General features: G+C 36.2%; 1 protein-coding gene across 6 annotated transcripts in view; it reads right to left on the bottom strand.

The window, feature by feature from the left end:
- The window catches only part of NBEA (neurobeachin), a 630,595-nt gene that overhangs the window by 515,599 nt on the left and 90,016 nt on the right, over positions 1 to 24,980 (bottom strand). The window lies entirely within an intron of this gene.

Here is a 24,980-nt window from a genome sequence, read left to right as displayed (position 1 = left end):
TCCACAAAAAAATCATGATGGCCATGTTAAAACCCTGAAGAATAGATGACAATTACAATAGGAAATTGAAACAAAAAATTATTTTTAAAAATATTTTAATGAAATTATGAGTTAACTATATTAGGTAATAATACTGCAATATAAAATCCAGCTGACTGCCTTCTTCACTGGTTGCCTTAGTACTGTAAAACAACTATTTTAATATGTATTTCAGTAAAATCATAAATGCTCAAAATGTTTAAAATTTGGGTTTTTTTGGATGCTAATTTTTTAAAATTTTTACTGGAGTATACTTAATTTAAAATGTTGTGTTAGGGCTTCCCTGGTGGCGCAGTGGTTGAGAGTCCGCCTGCCCATGCAGGGGACACGGGTTCGTGCCCGGGAAGATCTCACATGCCGCAGAGCGGCTGGGCCCGTGAGCCATGGCCGCTAAGCCTGCGCGTCCGGAGCCTGTGCTCCACAACAGGAGAGGCCACAATAGTGAGAGGCCCGCTTACGGCAAAAAAAAAAAAAAATTGTGTTAGTTTATGCTGTATAGCAAAGTGAATCCGTTATATATATACCTACATCCACTCTTTTGTAGATTCTTTTCCCATATAGGTCATTGCAGTAAGTCCCCTACATATGAATCTTCAAGTTGTGAGCTTTCAAAGATGTGAACTGTGTTCGCATATCCAATCACGTAAGTTAATTCACGTGTCTGGCGTACACTGTCACGTGGGTGCATCCTCTACAAGTGGTTGTGCTTTTGTGTACTTTACTGTGCAGTACCATATGGAGTGCAGTAGTACAGTATCTTTATTTCAAGCCCAGGATATCCGGAAGCAAACATCTCCTATTGTTGACGATCCTTCAGCTCTACCATCTCCCTCCCCCAGTCAGTAACTCTTCCTGCCTGTTCACTCGATGCCAGCCCCTGTATGTCTGCTGTTGTACTGTACTACTATACTTTTCAAGGTACTGTACTGTAAGATTAAAAATGTTTTCTTTATTTTTTGTGTTTGTTTTTTTATGTATTATTTGTGTGAAAAGTATTATAAACCTATTCCAGTACAGTACTATATAACCGACTGTGTAAGCTGGGTAACTAGGCTAACTTTGTTGGACTTATGAACAAATCAGATTTACAAAAGAGCTCTCAGAACAGAACTCATTCGTATGTGGGACTTACTACAGAATAATGAGAGTAGTTCCCTGAGCTATACTACTGTAGGTCCTTATTAGTTCTCTATTTTATATATAGTAGTGTGTATATGTCAATCCCAACATTTGTTTCTAACTCAATCTTTTAAAAGTAAAATTTCACAAATACATTAGAATTTTGACTTATTTTGTGAGCCAGTGATCAAAAGCACAATTAATTATTTTAGAGGAGTAAAACAAATGAGTTAATTTATAGAAATAAAATTATTTAGCTGAGGGAATTTGGGGGAAGAGTATACAGAACATTGAGACACAGGGGAAGCTGACCAAATAATGAAAGACTACAGGAGCTGGATAACCCAAAAGCAAATTGTAGTACAATCAAGTAGAGAAGTGATGCCTCCTTATGTTGATGATATTTTACTAAGAAAAACAATGTGTAAATGATGGGAATAACAACTGGAAAAAGAGCAACATATGTTCTAGCTTAGTAGAGCTACCTTAAACTAAGGAATTTATTTTTAAATTTGACATCAAAAGCAAAGGCAACAAAAGCAAAAATTAACAAGTGGGACTATATCAAACTACAAAGCTTCTGCACAGCAACAAAGGAAACCATCAACAAAATGAAAAGGAAACCTACCAACTGGAGAGAATATTTGCAAATCATGTATCTGATAAGGGGTTAATATATAAAATATAAAAAGAACTCATACAACTCAACAGCAAAGAAACAATTCATTTAAGAAATGTGCAGAAGATGTGCTCATTTTTCTGAAAAAGACATAAGACACAGATGGCCCAAAAGTACATGAAAAGGTGCTCAACATCACTAACCATCAGAGAAATGCGAATCAAAACCACAATGAAGTATCACCCCACTCCTGTTAGAATGGGTATTATCAGAAAAACAAGAGATGTCAAATGTTGGTGAGGATGTATAGAAATGCAGAGAATGGCAAGGATGTCCACGGATAAATGAATGAACAAAGAAAAAGTGGTATATATGTACATTGAAATGTTATTCAGCCATAAAAAAAAGAATGATATCTTGCCATTTACAACAACATGCATGGACCTTAAGGGCATTATGCAAAGTGAAATAAGTCAGACAGAAAAAGACAAATATCATATGATCCCACTTGTGTGTGGAACCTAAAAACAATAATAATAAAACAACGAACTCGTAGATACAGAGAACAGATAGGTGGTTGCCAGAGACAAGGAGGAGGGGGGTGGCAAAATGGATGAAGGGGGTCAAAAGGTACAAACTTCCAGTTATAAAATGAGTAAATCACGGGAATGTAATACACAGCATGGCGATTATAGTTAACAATACTGTATGATATATTTGAAAGTTGCTAAAAGAACAGATTTTAAAAGGTCTCATTACAAGAAAAAAATTTGTAACTATGTATGGTGATGAATGTTAACTAGACTTATTGTGATCATGTTGCAATATATTCAAATATCCAATCATCATGTTGTACACCTGAAACTAATATAATGTTACATATCAATATCTTAATTTTTAAAAGTCAAAAAAGTAAAAAGAAAAAAGGAAGTTCTGTAGAGAAATTTATATAGCAAACTATAGATGAGATCCTGAGTAGAAGAATTAAGATTACACAAAAAGGTTTGAACTGGGTGTGCATACTTCAGATATCTTTATTATCATCCATAACTGTTGCTTTTCCAATTGTTTTGTTGTAGCTAGGGCCAGCGGGAAATATCTAACAGCTTCACCAGAAATATTGTTCATTATGAAGCATAAGTCGATATAAGGTAGGTCTATCCTAACAATATCCCCAAGTATCTTATAAAACATTTTACTCATGAAGCATGTATCCAACGATCAGATTATTCTCATGCTACAGTTTTTGGTTTTTTTGTTTTGTTTTGTTTTGTTTATTTTAGCACCGCTTCCCAGAGGAGATTTTGCTTCCTAATTACAGACTGCTTATTGGTAATTTTTTAAAATAAAATATGGACATTTCTGACAAATTTATACAAAAATTATTCTTCAATTAGTAAATCAAATATAAATAGCCCCATTATATGATTTTATGCTGGTGTAATAAGAATCCTTTAAATACGGTACTGCTAATAGGTTGATTCTTTTCAGCTGCAACAGATATTCATTCTTCGAACATGAATTCATATTAATAATGTTTACTCACAAATTTTTGCCCCAACAGTGAAATGCATGAAATAGTGAATCTAAACAACATGCTACAGTGCTCACTAATAATGAAGCATTTTAAATTTAAAAATGTATCCTAAAATATGAGCGGCACCAGCAAAAACATGGCAAATTAGATTACTTGCTTAAAATATGCTAAGATTACAGTCTTCCATATTAATTTAAAACATAAAATGTAATGAGCTTTCAAAATAAATCTATATTTTAAGAATCTATTTTGCTAAATAAAATTCTATGCTTATGGCATAGGTCCCCAACCTTTTTGGCACTAGGGACCGGTTTCATGGAAGACAATTTTTCCATGGAACAGGGGTCAGGGAATGGTTTCAGGATGATTCAACTGCATTACATTTGTTGTGCACTTTATTTCTATTATTACTACATTGTAATATATAATGAAATAATTATACAACTCACCATAATGCAGAATCAGTGGGAGCCCTGAGCTTGTTTTCACCTGCCACTCACTGATAGGGTTTTGATATGAGTCTGCAAGCAATTGTTTATTATGATCTCTGTGCAGTCAAACCTCTCTGCTAGTGAGAATCTGTATCTGCAGCAGCTCCCCAGCGCTAGCATCACCGCCTCAGCTCCACCTCATCATCAGGCATTAGATTCCCATAAGGAGCGCACAGCCTAGATCCCTCACGTGCACAGTTCACAGTAGGGTTCTTGCTCCTATGAGAATCTAATGCGGACACTCATCTGACAGGAGGCGGAGCTCAGGCAGTAATGGGAGCGATGGGCAGCGGCTGTAAATACAGATAAAGCTTCACTCACTAGCCCGCCGCTCACCTCCTGCTGTGCGGCCGTGTTCCCAACTGGCCACGGACGGCTACCGGTCTGTGGCCCAGGGGTTGGGGACCCCCGGCTTATGGAACAAAAAATATTAGTATTAGTATCAAAATGTCTAGGAGGGCTTCCCTGGTGGCACAGTGGTTGACAGTCCGCCTGACGATGCAGGGGACACGGGTTCGTGTCCTGGTCCGGGAAGATCCCACATGCCGCGGAGCGGCTGGGCCCGTGAGCCATGGCCGCTGAGCCTGCGCGGCCGGAGCCTGTGCTCCGCTACGGGAGAGGCCGCATTAGTGAGAGGCCCACGTACCACCAAAAAAAAAAAAAAAAAAAGTCTAGGAAATAGAAATTAAAAGTATAAATAAATGTATTTCAGAATTTCTCTAAAAAGGAAGCATGTAAAAATGTTAAATATGTTATATAATCCTCAAATTGTCTGTTAACATGTCGAAGTGAGAGGGCATCAAATAACACGACTTCCTAATTCTGATGAGCTGTCACAGAGAGATATAAGCATCCAACCCTTTGGAGAAGAATGCAGGTAAATAACATATAGTAAAACAGACTTTACAAAAAAGTAGATGAAAATTGTTTTTAGACCACACACACTGTTATATCTACAATTTTGAAGAATTTAAATCTGAAATTCTTTTCAAAGATTCAGATACACCAAAGTCTCTGCTTGTAACCAGAATTCATGCTGGAGGTAACCATATTTAATTGATGCCTACAATTAGACAATTTTCACAGTTCACCATGCTATACCACCTAGAATTTCCAGAGGAGCTTCAAGAGCAGCTTACAAATTTCAAATTGACTCTAACCTATTGTTATATATTGCTAAGCTTCTGACATTTTACTTATTCTCCCTGTTAAACAGCCCATCATGGGTAAAGACTGGCATAGCCATCTTTGTTTTCTTTGAAAGCTCAATTAAGTTAAGGATCTTTTTTTTTTTTTTTGCGGTACGCCCTTCCCTGCGCCACCAGGGAAGCCCGAAATCTCAATTAAAAGTTGATGAGTGAGGGCTTCCCTGGGCGCAGTGGCTGAGAGTCCACCTGCCGATGCTGGGGACACAGGTTCGTGACCCAGTCCGGGAAGATCCCACATGCCGCGGAGCGGCTGGGCCCGTGAGCCATGGCCGCTGAGCCTGCGTGGCCAGAGCCTGTGCTCCGTGACGGGAGAGGCCAAAACAGTGAGAGGCCCGCGTACCGCAAAAAACAAACAAACAAACAAACAAACAAAAAAAAAAAACCAGAGTTGATGAGTGAGTTATTACATCCACTATGGAAACAAGTATGGAGGTTCCTCAAAAAATTAAAAACAAAACTTCCACATGATCCAGCAATTCCACTTCTGAATATTTATCTGAAGAAAACAAGAACACTAACTCAAAAAGATATATGCACCCCCATGTTCACTGAAAAGTTATTTACAATAGCCAAGACATGGAAGCAAACTAAGTATCCATTGATGGATGAATGAATAAAGAAAAGATGGTATTAAGTATTCAGCTATAAAAAAAGAAGGACATCTTGAAATTTGAAACAACATGGATGGACCTTGAGGGCATTATGCCAAGTGAAATAAGTCAGAGAAGGACAAACATCACTTATCTGTGGAATCTAAAAATCGAGCTCTAGATAACAGAGAACAAACTGGTGATTGCCAGAGACAAGGGGGGAGGGGGTGGGAAAAATGGGTGAAGGTGGTCAAAAAGTACACACTTCTAGCTATAAGATGAATAAATGCTGGGTATATAACGCACAGCATGTTGGTTATAGTTAACAATACTATATTTGAAAGTTCCTAGGAAAGTATATTTTAAAAGTTCTTAACACACACAAAAAATTATAACTTTGTGAGGTGATGGATTTGTTAATTAGCCTTATTGTGATAAATCATTTTGCAATATATACACATATCAAATCATTATGTTGTAGACTTTAAACTAAGAAATGTTATGTATCTATTGTATTTCAATAAAACTGGACAAAAAGCTTTAAAAAATTTAAAAAAACAGTACAGTACAATATAGTTAAAAGCCGTAAATTCAAAACCAATTAGACTTGAGTTTGTATCCCAACTCTGTCACCTATAGATAATCACCCACAAGTTATCTGCCTCTCATCTGCTACACAACCAACACATAAAATAATATAAATAAAGCACTATGAACAATACCTGGTACTTTTAAAGCAAAATGGTAGCTGCTATTATTACTACTTCGTTTTCTACTTAATATTATACATTTTCTTTATTAATTTTTTCTTAAATGTTACTCATAAAACATTTACCATAAATGTTATGGTAATGGCATATTGCACTGACGACAGTGTAATTCAGATAACTGACATAGTTGCTATTGAGGCAAAGTCTCATTGAGCAGAACTTTAATTACCCAAACTAGAATTACTTAACACAAATATGAGAAAATGTGCCACAATACCGCTAAACTCAAAAAAATTAACTTTATCTAATTGTTATATGAGCAGAGGTATGTTATTTTTCTAACACTAATCTCTGAAAACTTCACCAATGTCAAGGATATAGCCATTTTTTCATTGAATTTATGTTAGAATAAAATATATTTGACAAAACCTATTGCTTTCCCCAGAATCATTATGTGACAAATGATGCTGATATTAACATAGTAATGACATTCCAATATTCAAGGAATCATATTTTCTGATGTATAATTAAGAGAATGTTGCCACTTGTATATTGTACAATGATTTTCTCCTCAAAACGAATAAGTAATCCATCTGAATTCATTAAAAAATAATCATTCAAACTCTAATATCTCCAAACTACTCAAGGAAAATACATATATAGGATCAAACCATTCTCTTGCTACAAATTTTTTGATAATTCCACATGACTGGAAAATCCAAATTCATTGTTTTGATATTCAAAACCTTCAATAACTTGGTTTCAACCTATGATAATCACCCTCGCATTCTACAATAAATCACACCATCTACTCTGTATTCTCCCATGAAGCCATGCCTGATTATGGATCAATCCATAAACACATCCTGTACTCCCTTGCTTCTATCCCTTCAGTCATGCCCACTGTCTCACATTCTATCATCACGTCCTGCTCACTCTCTCCATTACTTATTTTTTTCAAGAACCCTGAAAAATTTCCTTCTCTATGAAGAGTTCCTAAATCTTCTGCAGCTGGAATTAATCATCCTTCCCCAAAACGTTAATAGTATTTGCATTATGTTTCTTTTGTGGTATACATGTCAACTTTTAATTATAAACATTTACAAATACAATTATTCTCATAAATAAAGTATAAGCTTAATCCCCAAAGCTTTAGAACAGTTCCTTGAATATGACAATTATTCAATATATTATTGAATTTTATTCAATCACATGCCCTACAATCATTATTACCAGATCCTAATAAGAAAGAATGTAGAGGAAAATAAAAGGTTACAGTCACAAGCATGCCAACAAAGGGCAAATAGATTAGCATAGAGTATTTCAATGCAAGAAGTGAAGTCAGTGCTTCAACATAGTTGAAAATGACTCAACCAATCAAATCTTAAAAAGTTATAACAATGACATATATCAAATCAGCAGAAGTGCCAAGTACCAGCACTATAATTACTGCAATATTTCAAATACTGAACAAGAGAAACACATCACTAATACAAACCAATATCTAAGAGAAATATTAAACATAATGTTAATAAACTACTTATACCAAATTAAGCAATCATTTACAAATATCAAGTAATTTTATGTAACTAATTCTTCTAATATAAGAAAAGTTGTTTTTTTCGTTTTTGTTTTTTTTGGCTGTGCCACGAAGCTTGCAGAATCTCAGTTCCCTGACCAGGGACTGAACCCGAGCCACGGCAGTGAAAGCCTGGAATCCTAACCACTAGGCAACTAGGGAACTCCCCAAAGATTTTTTTTAACATGCATGTAGTTGCACAGAAGAATGGATATTTTGGTAGGTTGAAAGTTTCAAAAATTAAATTGCAAAAGCAATCAATATCATAGAATGATAAAAGATACACTTTTTAGAAATGATTTGAGGGGGAAAATGTGTGAATAATTATAATCTAATAGAGGAAACCCCTGAATTGTCTACACCACTAGTGTCATTCGTTGGTTTGGTCATGCCATGGGGCATGATGGATCCTAGTTCCCCGACCAGGGATCAAACCCATGCCCCCTGCAGTGGAACGGCAGAGCCCTAACCACTGGACCGCCAAGAAAGTCCCTCATTTGTTTAATAATTACTGAGCACTCGAGGATGTGGGCATAAACCTTCTCTAATTGGGTCGATACTCCAAAGTCTCAAACAACTGTGTGACCTCTGGTATCTCTCTTCTGCTCTTCATAACATCTTCCACCGACGGCTCACAGCATCTCAACACGGGAACCCTGACAAAGACTTCTATCCTTACCCCAAGAGCTTGCTCCTTTTCGATACCCTGCCCCACAAGTTCCAGCTGTTTCAGTACCTCAGAGCAGCAGGCCCAACCGGCTATGCCTGGCTTCTACCTACTTTATGCCTCAATAAAAATACTAGCCCCAGCCAGAGAGCTGCGGTCATTAACAAGCTCATCTCAAAATGCTTTCCTCGACTTCCGGGAAGATGGCAGAAGAGTAAGACGCGGAGATCACCTTCCTCCCCACAGATACACCAGAAATACATCTACGCGTGGAACAACTCCTACGGAGCACCTACTGAACGCTGGCAGAAGAACTCAGACCTCCCAAAAGGCAAGGAACCCCCCACGTACCTGGTTAGGGCAAAAGAAGAAAATAAACACAGACAAAAGGATAGGGACGGGGCCTGCACCAGCGGGAGGGAGCTGTGAAGGAGGAAAAGTGTCCACACACTAGGAAGCCGCTTCGCGGGCGGAGACTGCGGGTGGCGGAGTGGGGAAACTTCGGGGCTGCGGAGGAGAGCACAGCAACAGGGGTGCGGAGGGCAAAGCGGGGAGATTCCAGCGCAGAGGATCGGGCCGACCGGCACTCACCAGCCCGAGAGGCTTGTCTGCTCCCCTGCCGGGGCGGGTGGGGCTGGGAGCTGAGGCTCCGGCTTCGGGTCGGAGCGCCGGGAGAGGCAAGAGACTTTTTCTTCCCTCTTTGTTTCCTGGTGCGCGAGGAGAGGGGTTTAAGAACACTGCTTAAGAGAGCTCCAGAGACGGGCGCGAGCCGCGGCTAAAAGTGCGGACCCCAGAGACAGACATGAGACGCTAAGGACCCTGCTGCCTTCACCAAGAAGCCTGTGTGCGAGCACAGGTCACTCTCCACACCTCCCTTCCGGGGAGCCTGTTCAGCCCGCCACTGCCAGGGTCCCGGGATCCAGGGACAACTTCCCCGGGAAAACGCATGGCGCGCCTCACGCTGGCAACGTCACGCCAGCCTCTGCCGCCGCAGGCCCGCCCCGCCCTCCATGCCCCTCCCTCCCCGCGGCCTGAGTGAGCCAGAGCCTCCGAATCAGCGGCTCCTGTAACCCCGTCCTGTCTGAGCAAAGAACACACGCCCTCCGGCGACCTACACGCACAGGCAGGGCCAAATCCAAAGCTGAGCCCCTGGAAGCTGTGAGAAAAAGAAGAGAAAGGGAAATCTCTCCCAGCAGCCTCAGAAGCAGCGGATTAAAGCTCCACAATCAACTTGATGTACCCTGCATCTGTGGAATACATGAATAGACAACGAATCATCCCAAATTAAGGAGCCCTGTGGATGAAAGGCTCTTGGTGCTGCAGCCAGGAGTTAGTGCTGTGCCTCTGAGGTGGGAGAGCCAACTTCAGGACACTGGTCCACAAGAGGCCTCCCAGCTGCACATAATATCAAACGGCGAAAATCTCCCAGAGATCTCCATCTCAACACCAGCACCCAGCTTCACTCAACGACCAGCAAGCTACAGTGCTGGACATCCTATGCCAAACAACTAGCAAGACAGGAACACAACCCCACCCATTAGCAGAGAGGCTGCCTAAAATCATAATAAGTCTACAGACACCCCAAAACACACCACCAGACGTGGACCTGCCCACCAGAAAGACAAGATCCAGCCTCATCCACCAGAACACGGGCACTAGTCCCCTCCACCAGGAAGCCTACACAACCCACTGAACCAACCTTAGCCACTGGGGACAGACACAAAAAACAACAGAAACTACGAACCTTCGGCCTGCAAAAAGGAGACCCGAAACACAGTAAGATAAGCAAAATGAAAAGACAGAAAAACACACAGCAGATGAAGGAGCAAGATACAAACCCACCAGACCTAACAAATGAAGAGGAAATAGGCAGTCTACCTGAAAAAGAATTCAGAATAATGATAGTAAAGATGATCCAAAATCTTGGAAATAGAATAGACAAAATGAAAGAAACAGTTAACAAGGACCTAGAAGGACTAAAGATGAAACAAACAATGATGAACAACACAATAAATGAAATTAGAAATACTCTACATGGGCTCAATAGCAGAATAACTGAGGCAGAAGAATGGATAAGTGACCTGGAAGATAAAATAGTGGAAATAACTACTGCAGAGCAGAATAAAGAAAAAAGAATGAAAAGCATTGAGGACAGTCTCAGAGACCTCTGGGACAACATTAAACGCACCAATATTCGAATTATAGGGGTTCCAGAAGAAGAGAAAAAGGGACTGAGAAAATATTTGAAGAGATTATAGTTGAAAACTTCCCTAATATGGGAAAGGAAATAGTTAATCAAGTCCAGGAAGCACAGAGACTCCCATACAGGATAAATACAAGGAGAAATATGCCAAGACACATATTAATCAAACTGTCAAAAATTAAATACAAAGAAAGCATATTAAAAGCAGCAAGGGAAAAACAACAAATAACACACAAGGGAATCCCCATAAGGTAAACAGCTGATCTTTCAGCAGAAACTCTGCAAGCCAGAAGGGAGTGGCAGGACATATTGAAAGTGCTGAAGGAGAAAAACCTGCAACCAAGATTACTCTACCCAGCAAGGATCTCATTCAGATTTGATGGAGAAATTAAAACCTCTACAGACAAGCAAAAGCTGAGAGAGTTCAGCACCACCAACCCAGCTCTACAACAACTGCTAAAGGAACTTCTCTAGGCAAGAAACACAAAAGAAGGAAAAGACCTACAATAACAAACCCAAAACAATTAAGAAAATGGGAATGGGAACACACATATCGATAATTACCTTAAATGTAAATGGACTAAATGCTCCCACCAAAAGACACAGATTGGCTGAATGGATACAAAAACAAGATGCATATATTTGCTGTCTATAAGAGACCCACTTCAGACCTAGAGACACATACAGACTGAAAGTAAGGGGATGGAAAAAGGTATTTCATGCAAATGGAAACCAAAATAAAGCTGGAGTAGCAATTCTCATATCAGACAAAATAGACTGTAAAATAAAGACTATTACAAGAGACAAAGAAGGACACTACATAATGATCAAGGGATCGATCCAAGAAAAGATATAACAATTGTAAATATTTATGCACCCAATATAGGAGCACCTCAATACATAATGCAAATACTAACAGCCATAAAAGGGGAAATTGACAGTAACACATTCATAGTAGGGGACTTTAACACCCCACTTTCACCAATGGACAGATCATCCAAAATGAAAATAAATAAGGAAACACAAGCTTTAAATGATACATTAAACAAGATGGACTTAATTGATATTTAGAGGACATTCCATCCAAAAACAACAGAATACATTTTTCTCAAGTGCTCATGGAACATTCTCCAGGATAGATCATATCTTGGGTCACAAATCAAGCCTTGGTAAATTTAAGAAAATTGAAATTGTATCAAGTATCTTTTCCAACCACAACGCTATGAGACTAGATTATCAATTACAGGAAAAGATCTGTAAAAAATACAAACACATGGAGGCTAAACAATACACTACTTAATAACGAAGTGATCACTGAAGAAATCAAAGACAAAATCAAAACATACCTAGAAACAAATGACAATGGAGACACAACAACTCAAAATCTATGGGATGCAGCAAAAGCAGTTCTAAGAGGGGATTTTATAGCAATACAATCCTACCTTAAGAAACAGGAAACACCTCGAATAAACAACCTAATCTTGCACCTAAAGCAATTAGAGAAAGAAGAACAAAAAAACCCCAAAGTTAGCAGAAGGAAAGAAATCATAAAAATCAGGTCAGAAATAAATGGAAATGAAGGAAACGATAGCAAAGATCAATAAAACTAAAAGCCGGTTCTTTGAAAGGATAAACAAAATTGATAAACCATTAGCCAGACTCATCAAGATAAAAAGGGAGAAAACTCAAATCAATAGAATTAGAAATGAAAAAGGAGAAGTAACAACTGACACTGCAGAAATACAAAAGATCATGAGAGATTACTACAAGCAACTCTATACCAATAAAATGGACAACCTGGAAGAAATGGACAATATCTTAGAAAGACACAACCTGCCAAGACTGAATCAGGAAGAAATAGAAAATATGAACAGACCAATCACAAGCACTGAAATTGAAACTCTGATTAAAAATCTTCCAACAAACCAAAGCCCAGGACCAGATGGCTTCACAGGCGGACTCTATCAAACATTTAGAGAAGAGCTATCACCTATCCTTCTCAAACTCTTCCAAAATATAGCAGAGGGAGGAACACTCCCAAACTCATTCTATGAGGCCACCATCACCCTGATACCAAAACCAGATAAGGATGTCACAAAGAAAGAAAACTACAGGCCAATATCACTGATGAACATAGATGCAAAAATCCTCAACAAAATACTAGCAAACAGAATCCAACACCACATTAAACGGATCATACACCATGATCAAGTGGGGTTTATTCCAGGAATGCAAGGATTCTTCAATATATGCAAATCAATCAACATGATACACCATATTAACAAATTGAAGGAAAAAAAACGTATGATCATCTCAATAGATGCAGAGAAAGCTTTTGACAAAATTTAACACCCATTTATGATAAAAACCCTGCAGAAAGTAGGCATAGAGGGAACTCTCCTCAACATAAAAAAGGCCACATATGACAAACCCACAGCCAACATTGTCCTCCATGGTGAAAAACTGAAAGCGTTTCCACTAAGATCAGGAACAAGACAAGGTTGCCCACTCTCACCACTCTTATTCAACATAGTTTTGGAAGTTGTAGCCACAGCAATCAGAGAAGAAAAGGAAATAAAAGGAATCCAAATCGGAAAAGTAGAAGTAAAGCTGTCACTGTTTGCAGATGACATGATACTATACATAGAGAATCCTAAAGATGCTACCAGAAAACTACTAGAGCTAATCAATGAATTTGGTAAAGTAGCAGGATACAAAATTAATGCACAGAAATCTCTGGCATTCTTATACACTAAGGATGAAAAACCTGAAAGTGAAATCAAGAAAACACTCCCATTTACCATTGCAACAAAAAGAATAAAATATCTAGGAATAAACCTACCTAAGGAGACAAAAGACCTGTATGCAGAAAATTATAAGACACTGATGATAGAAATTAAAGATGATACAAATAGATGGAGAGATATACCATGTTCTTGGATTGGAAGAATCAACATTGTGAAAATGACTCTACTACCCAAAGCAATCTACAGATTCAATGCAATCCCTATCAAACTACCACTGGCATTTTTCACAGAACTAGAACAAAAAGTTTCACAATTTCCATGGAAACACAAAAGACCCCGAATAGCCAAAGCAATCTTGAGAACGAAAAACGGAGATGGAGGAATCAGGCTCCCTGACTTCAGACTATACTACAAAGCTACAGTAATCAAGACAGTATGGTACTGGCACAAAAACAGAAATATAGATCAATGGAACAGGATAGAAAGCCCAGAGATAAACCCATGCACATATGGTCACCTTATCTTTCATAAAGGAGGCAGGAATGTACAGTGGAGAAAGGACGGCCTCTTCAATAAGTGGTGCTGGGAAAACTGGACAGCTACATGTAAAAGTATGAGATTAGATCACTCCCTAACACCATACACAAAAATACGCTCAAAATGGATTAAAGACCTGAATGTAAGGCCAGAAACTATCAAACTCTTAGAGGAAAACATAGGCAGGACACTCTATGACATAAATCACAGCAAGTTCCTTTTTGACCCACCTCCTAGAGAAATGGAAATACAAACAAATAAACAAATGGGACCTAATGAAACTTAAAAGCTTTTGCGCAGCAAAGGAAACCATAAAGAAGATCAAAAGACAAGCCTCAGAATGGGAGAAAATATTTGCAAATGAAGCAACTGACCAAGGGTTAATCTCCAGAATATACAAGCAGCTCATGCAGCTCAATAACAAAAAAACAAACAACCCAATCCAAAAATGGGCAGAAGACCTAAATAGACATTTCTGCAAAGAAGATACACAGACTACCAACAGACACATGAAAGAATGCTCAACATCACTAATCATTAGAGAAATGCAAATGAAAACTACAGTGAGATATCTCACACCAGTCAGAATGGCCATCATCAAAAAATCTAGAAACAATAAATGCTGGAGAGGGTGTGGAGAAAAGGGAACCCTCTTACACTGTTGGTGGGAATGTAAATTGATACAGCCACTGTGGAGAACAGTATGGAGGTTCCTTAAAAAACTACAAATAGAACTACCATATGACCCAGCAATCCCACTACTGGGCATATACCCTGAGAAAACCATAATTCAAAGAGTCATGTACCAAAATGTTCATTGCAGCTCTATTTACAGTAGCCCAGAGATGGAAACAACCTAAATGTCCATCATCGGATGACTGGATAAAGATGATGTGGCACATATATACAATGGAATATTACTCAGCCATAAAAAGAAACGAAATTGAGCTATTTGTAATGAGGTGGACAGACCTAGAGTCTGTCATACAGAGTGAAGTGAGACAAATACCATATGCTAACACATATATATGGAATTTAAGAAAAAAAATGTCATGAAAAACCTAGGGGTGAAACAGGAATAAAGCCACAGACTTACTAGAGAATGGACTTGAGGCTATGTGGAGGGGGAAGGGTAAACTGTGACAAAGCGAGAGAAAGGCATGGACATATATACACTACCAAACGTAAGGTAGATAGCTAGTGGGAAGCAGCCGCATAGCACAGAGAGATCAGCTCGGTGCTTTGTGACGGCCTGGAGGTGTGGGATAGGGAGGGTGGGAGGGAGGGAGACGCAAGCGGGAAGAGATATGGGAACATATGTATATATATAACTGATTCATTTTGTTGTGAACCTGAAACTAACATACCATTTAAAGCAATTATACTCCAATGAAGATGTTAAAATGAAAAAAAAAAAAAAAAATGCTTTCCTCCTCTCAAGGATCTTGGGCCTGTGCTATGTGTACTGACAAATGTCTAAAAACGGATGCTTTGTGTATTTTGCCCATTTTCATAGTGATTTACAGTGGTAGGGCACATCTAGTACCAGTTATTCCATTATGGACAAAATCAGAAGTCAGGTTGAATGTTTTAAAAATGAATTAATTAAGCAAGAAATTTTGTAAACTGGATAGTAGGTTTTAAAAGATTATTTGTGAATTCTAATTGTCATCCTCATAAGTAAAAGAAACCGGCTAAAGGATACCAATTGATTAAAAAAAAACAAGAGTGTTTTTCTGTTGGATGAATTCGTGAAAGGTAACAGAGGGAAACAGATTTTTCCCCCAGCAAAAGAAACAAAAATCACTTAATTTTTATGAATTTAAAGCTTCTCGGGCCTCCCTGAACCATTTTTTGTTGGTTTTGTTTTTTTTTTTAATTAATTAATTTATTTAATTATTTATGTCAGTGTCGGGTCTTCGTTGCTAAGCATGGGCTTTCTCTAGTTGCGGTGAGCAGGGACTACTCTGTTGCATTGTGCGGGCTTCTCACTGTGGTGACTTCTCTTGGTGCGAGCCCGGGCTCTAGGCACGCAGGTTTTAGTAATTGCAGCATGCAGGCTCAGTAGTTGCAGCACACAGGCTCTAGAGCACAGGCTCAGTAGTTGTGGTGCACAGGCTTAGTTGCTCTGTGGCATGTGGGATCTTCCTGGACCAGGGATTGAACCTGTGTCCCCTGCATTGGCAGGCGGATTATTAACCACTGCACTACAAGGGAAGTCCCCCGAACTGGTTTTAAAGCTGTCTTCTCTTCCAAGCATTTCCCAGTTCTTACAATCAGAACCCTTCTCCATGATCACATAGGACTCAGTGTTCACAGATTATACCATGACTATATTTTCATGCAACTTTACTTTTCAGCTTTTGTATGTCTTTCTCCCTTATTTGGCTGTAAGATCCTTAAAGATAATTTATAGTTTTGCATCTTCCATAATGCCTATAATAGTGCTCTGTACACAGAAACGCTTTAATAAATGTCTTCTGAATTGTAAAGTTGTATGAGAAAATTCATCATAATGTAATCATTTTCATTTTCCCAAGTCATTTTAAAGCTACTTTTAAATGACTTTTCCTTCTTCAGGGAAAATCCACGATTTAGAGTAAAATCATCTACCCCCTAATGTTTAAGATTAAAAACATACTACCCTATTTCATCTTCCTTGATTTTGGTCTTCCTTCTGGACTCCAATCATAAAACTCTGGTTTTCTACTGTTGCTAAAGTCTACCACTTTTCAGTTTTTGTCTGTTTAAATGTTTTTCTTTGGCTCTTTTCAGAGAGGCTGCACACTTTTCCTTGATTTACTGCATGTATAAAAGAATTGTTTGTTTTGAGAAACAAAGCAACCATTAAGTATGAATATGAAATCACCCATGTCCTTTGCCCCACATTGAACTTGCAAGCAAGTCTTTTGAGCTGAAAGTCCTGTACTAATAATTACTGATATAACTTTTTAAATAATATTCAATGAATTTAAGTAAATTTAAGTAAAAAGTCATGCAAAACACTAAAGATATCACTCTCCTTGGCTCATGATTACTATATTTTAAAAGTAATTTGTCTGAAGCAGTTTAGTGATACTTCTTACCCTTTTTGTTTGTTTTTTTGGGGGGTATTATACCTATGATGCTTAAGAACTCCAAGTACATGGTTTCTAAAAATAAGGACTGGAATAAAATACTGAGAAGTGTGTTGTGAAACACTGTAAATAGCTTCTCCATGTCTACATTTTAACACTGCTGAACTGTATGTACATTCCATTATCAGGTTAAAAAAAAAAAAAAAACCTTTACTTTCATTTGGTTCATACTGCTTACAAAGGAATCAAAAATGTTTAATATATTCTCTTGGAAGTTATAAAATCTTTTTGGGGAAATATAATGTAAGATGTCTAATAAAACTAGTCTTATTTGGGGAAAAAGAATGGTCTTAATTTTTTCAGTCTGTTATACAAAGATCATTATTTCATACTTTTGCTAATTGTAGCAATACAACTTCACATCACAATTAATTATACCATATTTTAAAAATATGATTCAATTTAAATGACTGTAAACATATAATCCATTATGTACATAAAATAATTGTCTTATCTTAATCCCATTTGTGGTATTCAGATCACTTCCAAATCTTCAAACTTATATTTTTTAAGGTATAATAAGCAGATTTGTGCATAAATATCAATATTTATTGGATTATTATTTTAAGAAGAATTTTCCAAAAGAGAACTATTATATAAAATGGTTTGAATAGGATGGGGATGAGAATGAGGAATGACTGAGAATTGGCAAGTGAGATCTTTCCAGGGTGGTAGAAATGTTCTAAAAGTGGATTGTGGTGATGTTTGCACAACTCTGTAAGCTTATATAAAATAATTTACTTGTATACTTAAAATGAGTGAATTGTATGATATGTAAACTATACTTTAATAAAGCTATTATAATTTTTTAAAGAAAAACCCGTGTATGACCATATTTTGTACTAATTATACTCAAAGGAGTAACATGACTCAGCTTTCTTAAAAATAGAACATTTCAGTATAATATTTCAATATGGAACACTATGTGTAACAAGAGGACAATACACATTCTTTTCAAGAACACATGGAACAACTAGCAAAGAGGACACACATTTGGGTTCATAAGACAAACTTCAGCAAACTTCCAAAGACTAAAATCATATAAATGAAACGTATGTATTACTTGAAAAGTAAATTTAAAAGCATTCAAAGAAGAAATATAAAATATGAACTCTCTGACATCTATTTAAAAATTTATATTTATAATTTTTATTCAGAAAACACTCTAGGCTGCAGCTTCAATGCTGAGTTCTTGCAAATATTTAAGAAAAAAATTAAAATTAAGAAAAAACCCACTAAAGTAATCTATCCAGTCAATAAACAAATAATAAGCCCTAAAAGGAGACGGGGATAGTAGTACCCAGACATGCAGCAATATATTACCTAAAATGTCCATTTCCCAACCAAACACTGAGAGACATAGAAACAGGAAAATATGACCCATACATGGGAGAAGAAGCAGGCAACAGAAATTGCTAGTGACAGCAATCAGATGTCAGATTTAACAGAAAAAGACTTCAAAGCAGCCATAAAAACGTGTTCAAAGAACTAAAGGAAACCATAATTAGAGAAGTAAATATAGTTATGATGACAATGTCACATTAAATAGAGAATATCAATTAAGAGATAGATATTGATATATAGGAAAGTGAAGAGAATAAATTCTAAGAGTTCTAATCACAAGAAAAACTTTTTAATAAATTCTAAGAGTTCTAATCACAAGAAAAACCTTTTTTCTTTTCTTTATTGTATCTATATGAGCTGATGGATGTTAGCTGAATCTATTAAAATAATCATTTCACAGTATATGTAAACCAAATCATCATGCTGTACTCCTTAAACTTATACAGTGACATAGTCAATTACTTCTCAATAAACCTGGGAAAATATTAATAGAATTAGTATTTTAAAACATCAATAAAATTAAAATTTAGTATTCTTTTTAAAAGAGAGAAAGATATTATAAAAACAATCCAAATGGAAATTCTGGAGTTGAAAAGTACGATGAATTGAAAAGTTCTCTACAGGGTCTCAACAGTATATTTGAACAAGCAGAAGAAAGAATTAGCAAATATAAGATCAACAGATAAAGGTTATGCAATCCAAAAACCAGAGAGAAAAGAGAGTGAAGAATGATCAGAGCCTCAGAGAAATGTGGGAAACAATTAACTGTACTAAGGTATGAAGAATAAGAATACCAAAAGCAGAGAAGAAAGAGAAAAGAAAAGCAAAATATTCAAGAATTTAATGGATGATAAGTTCCCAATTTATTGAAAAGCATTAATTTACCTATTCAGGAAGCCCATGAACTTGAAGAAAGATAAAAGCAAAGAAATCTACAAACAGAAAAGTCATAGTAATGGTGAAAGCCCAAGACAAGGAGAAAATCTTAAAAGCAGCACAAGAAAAACGACTCTTTACTTAAAAGAGAACAATAATAAGATCAACAGCTGACTTCTCATCTGAAAAAATGGAGGCCAGAACACAGAGGAATAAAGCATTCAAAGTACTCAAAGAAAAAAATATCAACCAAGAATTTATATCCAGCAAATCTAGCTTTCAAATCTAAAAGGAAAATAAGATACATTCCCAAATAAATAAGAACTAAGATAATTTACCGCTAGCTGACCTACCTTACAAGAAATAACAAAGGGAAGTCTTTCAAGCTAAAAGTGACAGTAATTTGAATCCACATGAAAAACAAAGAGCACCAGTAGTCATGTGGTTATAAAAGATGGTATAAATGCATATTTATTCTTTTTCCCTCTTAATAGATTTCAAAGCAATTTTATAAGATAATGTGTATATAAAGTATGGTTTTGCCTATAACATAAAATTGTAATGTATTTGCTAATAACAACACAAAGGAGGTGAGTGGGAAAGCTATATTGCGCTAAGGAAATAAGTCCAGGTGATAAATGAACAAATGAGGAAATCCATAAATGAAAATTAGGTTAATATAACAAAAGCTATAAACATACAGTTGATTTTCTTCTCTCAGCTTCCTTAAAAGACATTCAACTATATAAAGTAATAATTATAATAATGTAATGTTGGGTTTGTAACCAACATTGTAATATGTACTACGTATAACTATATCACAAAAAAGAAGAAAAACAAAATACATCTATAAGAAGTAACATTTCTATATCTCACTGGAATTAAGTTAGTATAAATCTGAAGTTGATTCTGATAAGTTAAAATTTAAATGGTAAGTCCTATAGCAACCACTAAGTAAATAAGTAAAAGAGATAGAGTGAAAAAATTCATTAAAGATATGAAAATGCTACAATAGAAAATATTCATTTAATGCAAAAGAAGGCAGTAAAGAATAAAGGAATTAAAAAGAACATAAGACATAGGTAACAGGCAGAACGACAGATGTAAATCCAACTATATCAGTAACATTAAAGGTGAATGGAAAAACAATCTTCTCAAAAGGCAGATGTTATTAGACTGGATAATAAAACAAGATCTAACAATGTATTGTCTATAGGAGGCATACTCTAGATTCAAAGTCAAAAATCGATTCAAAGTAAAAGGGAAAATTTATCAACAATCCACAAGAAAGCTGGAGTTGCTGTACTAAGCGAAAACACACTTTAAACAAAATATGTTACTAGAGGCAGAGTGACATTTAATAATAATAAAAGAATCAATCCACCAAGAAGATAATATCATATGTGCATCTAACAACCAAGCACCAAAATACATGAAGAAGAACTTGACAGAAATGAAGGAAGAAACATTAAGACAAGTTAAGATTAATAGTTGATAACTTCAATTCCCAAGTCGAACAGTGGATAGAACAACTAGGCAGAAGTCAACAAAGAAACATAAAAGTTGAACAACACTATAAAGTGATCAGACCTAAAAGATATCTCTATAACACTACACCCCACAACAGCAGAATATACATAACTCTTAAGTGTACATCAAACAGTGGATAGAGCAATGTTAAGCCATAAATCAAACCTGATTAAATTTACAAGGGTAAATATAATACAAAGTACCTTCTTTGACCAAAATGGAATCAAATTAGAAATCAATAATAGAAATTTCAGAAATTCAAAAATATTATGGAAATAAACAACAAATTGCTAAATAAAAATGTGTCAAATAGAAGTCAAAAGGGAAATTATAAAATGTTTTGAGATGAATGAAAATAAAGGCACAAATGCCAAAACATAAGCAGGTAAAGCAGTACTCAGAGGCAACACTGTAAGTGTTTATATTAAAAAAGACATCAAATCAACAACCAAGTCTTCCACCTTATGACACTGGATAACAAAAGAACAAACTAAACATAAAACAAGCAGAAGGAAGAAAACACTAAGAATTACAGGAAAAAGTACTGAAATAGAGAATAAGAAAAACAATAGAGAAAACACAACAAAAACAAAAGCTGATTCTTTGTAAAGATCAAAATTGACAAACCTATACCTAGACTAATTAATATGTTAATATTATTATCTCAATAAATGCTTATCTTAATAAACACAGAAAAGGCATTTGACAAAATCCAACACCCCTTTATTTTAAAAAGTGTTCAGCAAAGTAGGGATAAAATGGAGTTTCCCCAGTCTCATAAAAAGCATCAATGAAATACTCACAGATAACAACACATTTAATGCTAAAAGACTGAAAGCGTTCCCCCTAAGATCAGTAACAAGACAAGGATACCTGTGCTAATGTTCTGTTCAACATTATACTGGAGATTCTAGATAAAACTATTAGTGCTAGTATTTTCAGCAAGATTGCAGGATACAGAATCATAACATAAAAATCCATTGTATACACTAGCAAAGAAAATCCGAATATAACATTTATAAACAACTCTATTTATGACAGCATCAAAAATAATAAAATACTAGAGAATAAATTTAACAAAGAAGTCAAGATTTCTGGCATTTGACTTATGGCAAAAAGTACAAATCCTCTTTGAAAGAAATTAAGAAGACACGAATAAATGTAAAGACATCCAATGTTCGTGGATTGGAGGACTTAATATTGTGTAGTTGGTAAGATTCTCCAAATAAAAGATTCAACACAATCTCTATCAAGATCACAGTTGGGTTTTGTTATTATTGTTGTTGTTTTGTGTGGGTGTGTTGTCTTTTTTTCAGAAACTGACAAGTTGATCCTAAAATTTATGTGGAAATTAAAGGGACCCATCATTTCCCCATCTCAAAATTTATATGAAATGTCCAGAATAGGCAAATCTATAGAATCAGAAAGGTTAGTGATTGCTTAGAAATGGGGTAAGGAGTGAGAGAATAAAAAGTTGAGAGCTAAAGGGTGCAAGGTTTCTTTTCTGAGATGGTAAAAATGTTCTAAAATTCACTGTGTTGATAGTTGCATATATCTGTGAATATACTAAAACCCTTGGATTATAAATTTTAAATGGGTGAATTGAATATATGTGAATTATATCTCAATAAAGCTGGCATTAAACAAAAAAATAAAACAAAAACAAAAAAATAAAACACAAAGAAATGAAGCTCTTTTCCTCTTACTATTCCTCCTGCCTTCTTGAAAATTTATAAAGCTAACAGGTAGGGCTAAACAAGGCAGGGGTTTGCACTAGGGGTAGAGGTGAGGAGCTGCAGTGGCCAGCAGGGTGGCAGAGCCCTCAGTTGAGTCAGGAGCATAACCAGGCAGCATGGTGTCAAAGTCCTAGAGAGGTGAGGAGTGTGTCCACCCAACAGGGTTATTAGCCAGGCACAGGAGACAGAGAATGAACAAAGACTGAACAAAGAATGAACAAAAACTGTTCTGTTGAGCAGACTAAAGATACATTATAACATAAATGTTGTGAACTAGATCATTTTCCTAAAAAGGACATTATGGGACAATTAGCAAAATTTTAATGGGGTCTGAGAATTACATGGTAGTAACACATTGATAATAATTATATAAAGGAATGTTTTGTTATATATAATTATATAAAGGTAGTAACACACTGATGTTAATAATTATATAAAGGAATTATATAAAGGAATACAAACACAATATTCAGGGATGATGGGACATTATGTCAGCAATACTCTCAAATGGCTCAGGGAAAAAATTGCTTACTACTGTGCTTGTAACTTTTCTGTAAGTTTCACTTTATTTTTAAATTTAAAAAATGAGAAAGAAAAAAAAAGATGAAGATTCAAGATAAAGTGACAAATATTAAAGATAAGCAAAGTAAATCAAACATGTATAGTCAAGTCTCTGAAGAAAACCAAAGCAAGGAAATAGAACAAACAGTGAACAGTATAAAAAATTCCTTGAAATATAAAGATACAAGACTGCATACTGAAAGTGCATACCACTTAAACGAGAAATCAACTCAGAATATTTAAGACCTATCTAGCAAAATTGCTGAATTTAAACAAAATCCTTTGAACATGTGGGCAAAAAGAGCAAGTGACTTACAATAGAAAGCATATTAAACTGTCATCAGACTTTCAACAAAAATACTTTAAGCCAGAAGAAAATTAGTAACAAATTTGAGATGTACAAAGAAAGGTTAGTCAAGGATCTTATAGCAAAGCAAATGGCTGTCAAACATAATGGTCCCTGATAAACTAATACCGAAATGCAGTTCTCAAAAAACATTCTTCCCATGAGTCCTTCCTGAAGAATAAACTATAGAATAAGCTTTAGACAGGCAAAACACATCAATGTAAGGAATGTGATGAACCTTAAATATATAAGTACTTTAAAACTACTAAGAGTTAAAATAAGAGAGAATAATATGTAATAACTACGTGCATTCACAATGTAGCTAATCCCTTGTATTAGTTTGCTAGGACTGCCATAACAAAGTACCAGAGTCCAAGTAGCTTAAACAACAGAAATTTATTTTCTCACAATTCTGGAGGCTAGAAATCCAAGATCAAACTGTCAGCAGGGTTGGACTCTGAAGCCTCTCTCTTTAGCTTGTAAATGACCCACTTCCCCTCCCTGTATCTTCATGTGTGTCTTCTGCGTGTGTCTGTGTTCTAATTTCCTCTCCTTATAACATTCATATTGTATTAGGACCCACCCTAATGACTTCACTTCACTTTACCTCCTTAAAGACCCTATCTCCAAATATAGCCACATTGTGAGTTGGAACTTCAACATATGAATTTTGGGGGAACACAATTCAGCCCATAACATTTATACCTCAGAAATTAAAAAATGGCAAGGAGAACAGAGAGAGCATATGGAAAACAAACTGTTTTCAGTAATTATGTCTGTAGGGTAGTATTGGTACTGTAGTTCTTAGACTGTTATATGTGTAATTATAGGCTTTTCTAATTCTAACATCCTCCATGTACTTGCCAACAAGATGTCTCAATGGGGAAGAAAAGAGATACAGATTTAACTAAGAGGAGGTCGAGATAAAACACAGCAAGTCCTAAATTTCCCATTAATAGAGACTAGAGATTCTTGGAGTACCGGCTGATTCCAGGACTGAAACAACAAAATGTTCAGGATGAGCCAGAAACATCGTCATAGGAAATAACAAGGAAGCTATCAAAGACTACAGGGTCAGGTCAAATGGACTAAGAGACCAACTAGAAGAGATACCCAGAGTTGGAGCAATTTGAAGTTTTAAAAGAAAAACATAGTAACTGCTATAGGTTGAAACACCTCAAATACATTTAAATCTGAAAGTTTATAATGACACTTTAAAAATTGGAGATCTCTGAATAATGAGAAAGTGGCATTAAGATTATATTATTCCCCCTCAGTGGTCATTAGGTACATTATTAGTCAGAGCTGCTAGAGGAGAAAGTTGTTAGTGTATAGAAAATGTATATTAACTGGATAAACCCAGTAGGAATTACCCATTTTAAGACCAATGGGTAAAAATTATTT

The sequence above is a fragment of the Stenella coeruleoalba genome (genome assembly GCF_951394435.1).
Source record: "Stenella coeruleoalba genome assembly, chromosome: 18".
Lineage (NCBI taxonomy): Eukaryota > Metazoa > Chordata > Mammalia > Artiodactyla > Delphinidae > Stenella > Stenella coeruleoalba.
This window is presented reverse-complemented; position numbering and strand designations above follow the sequence as displayed.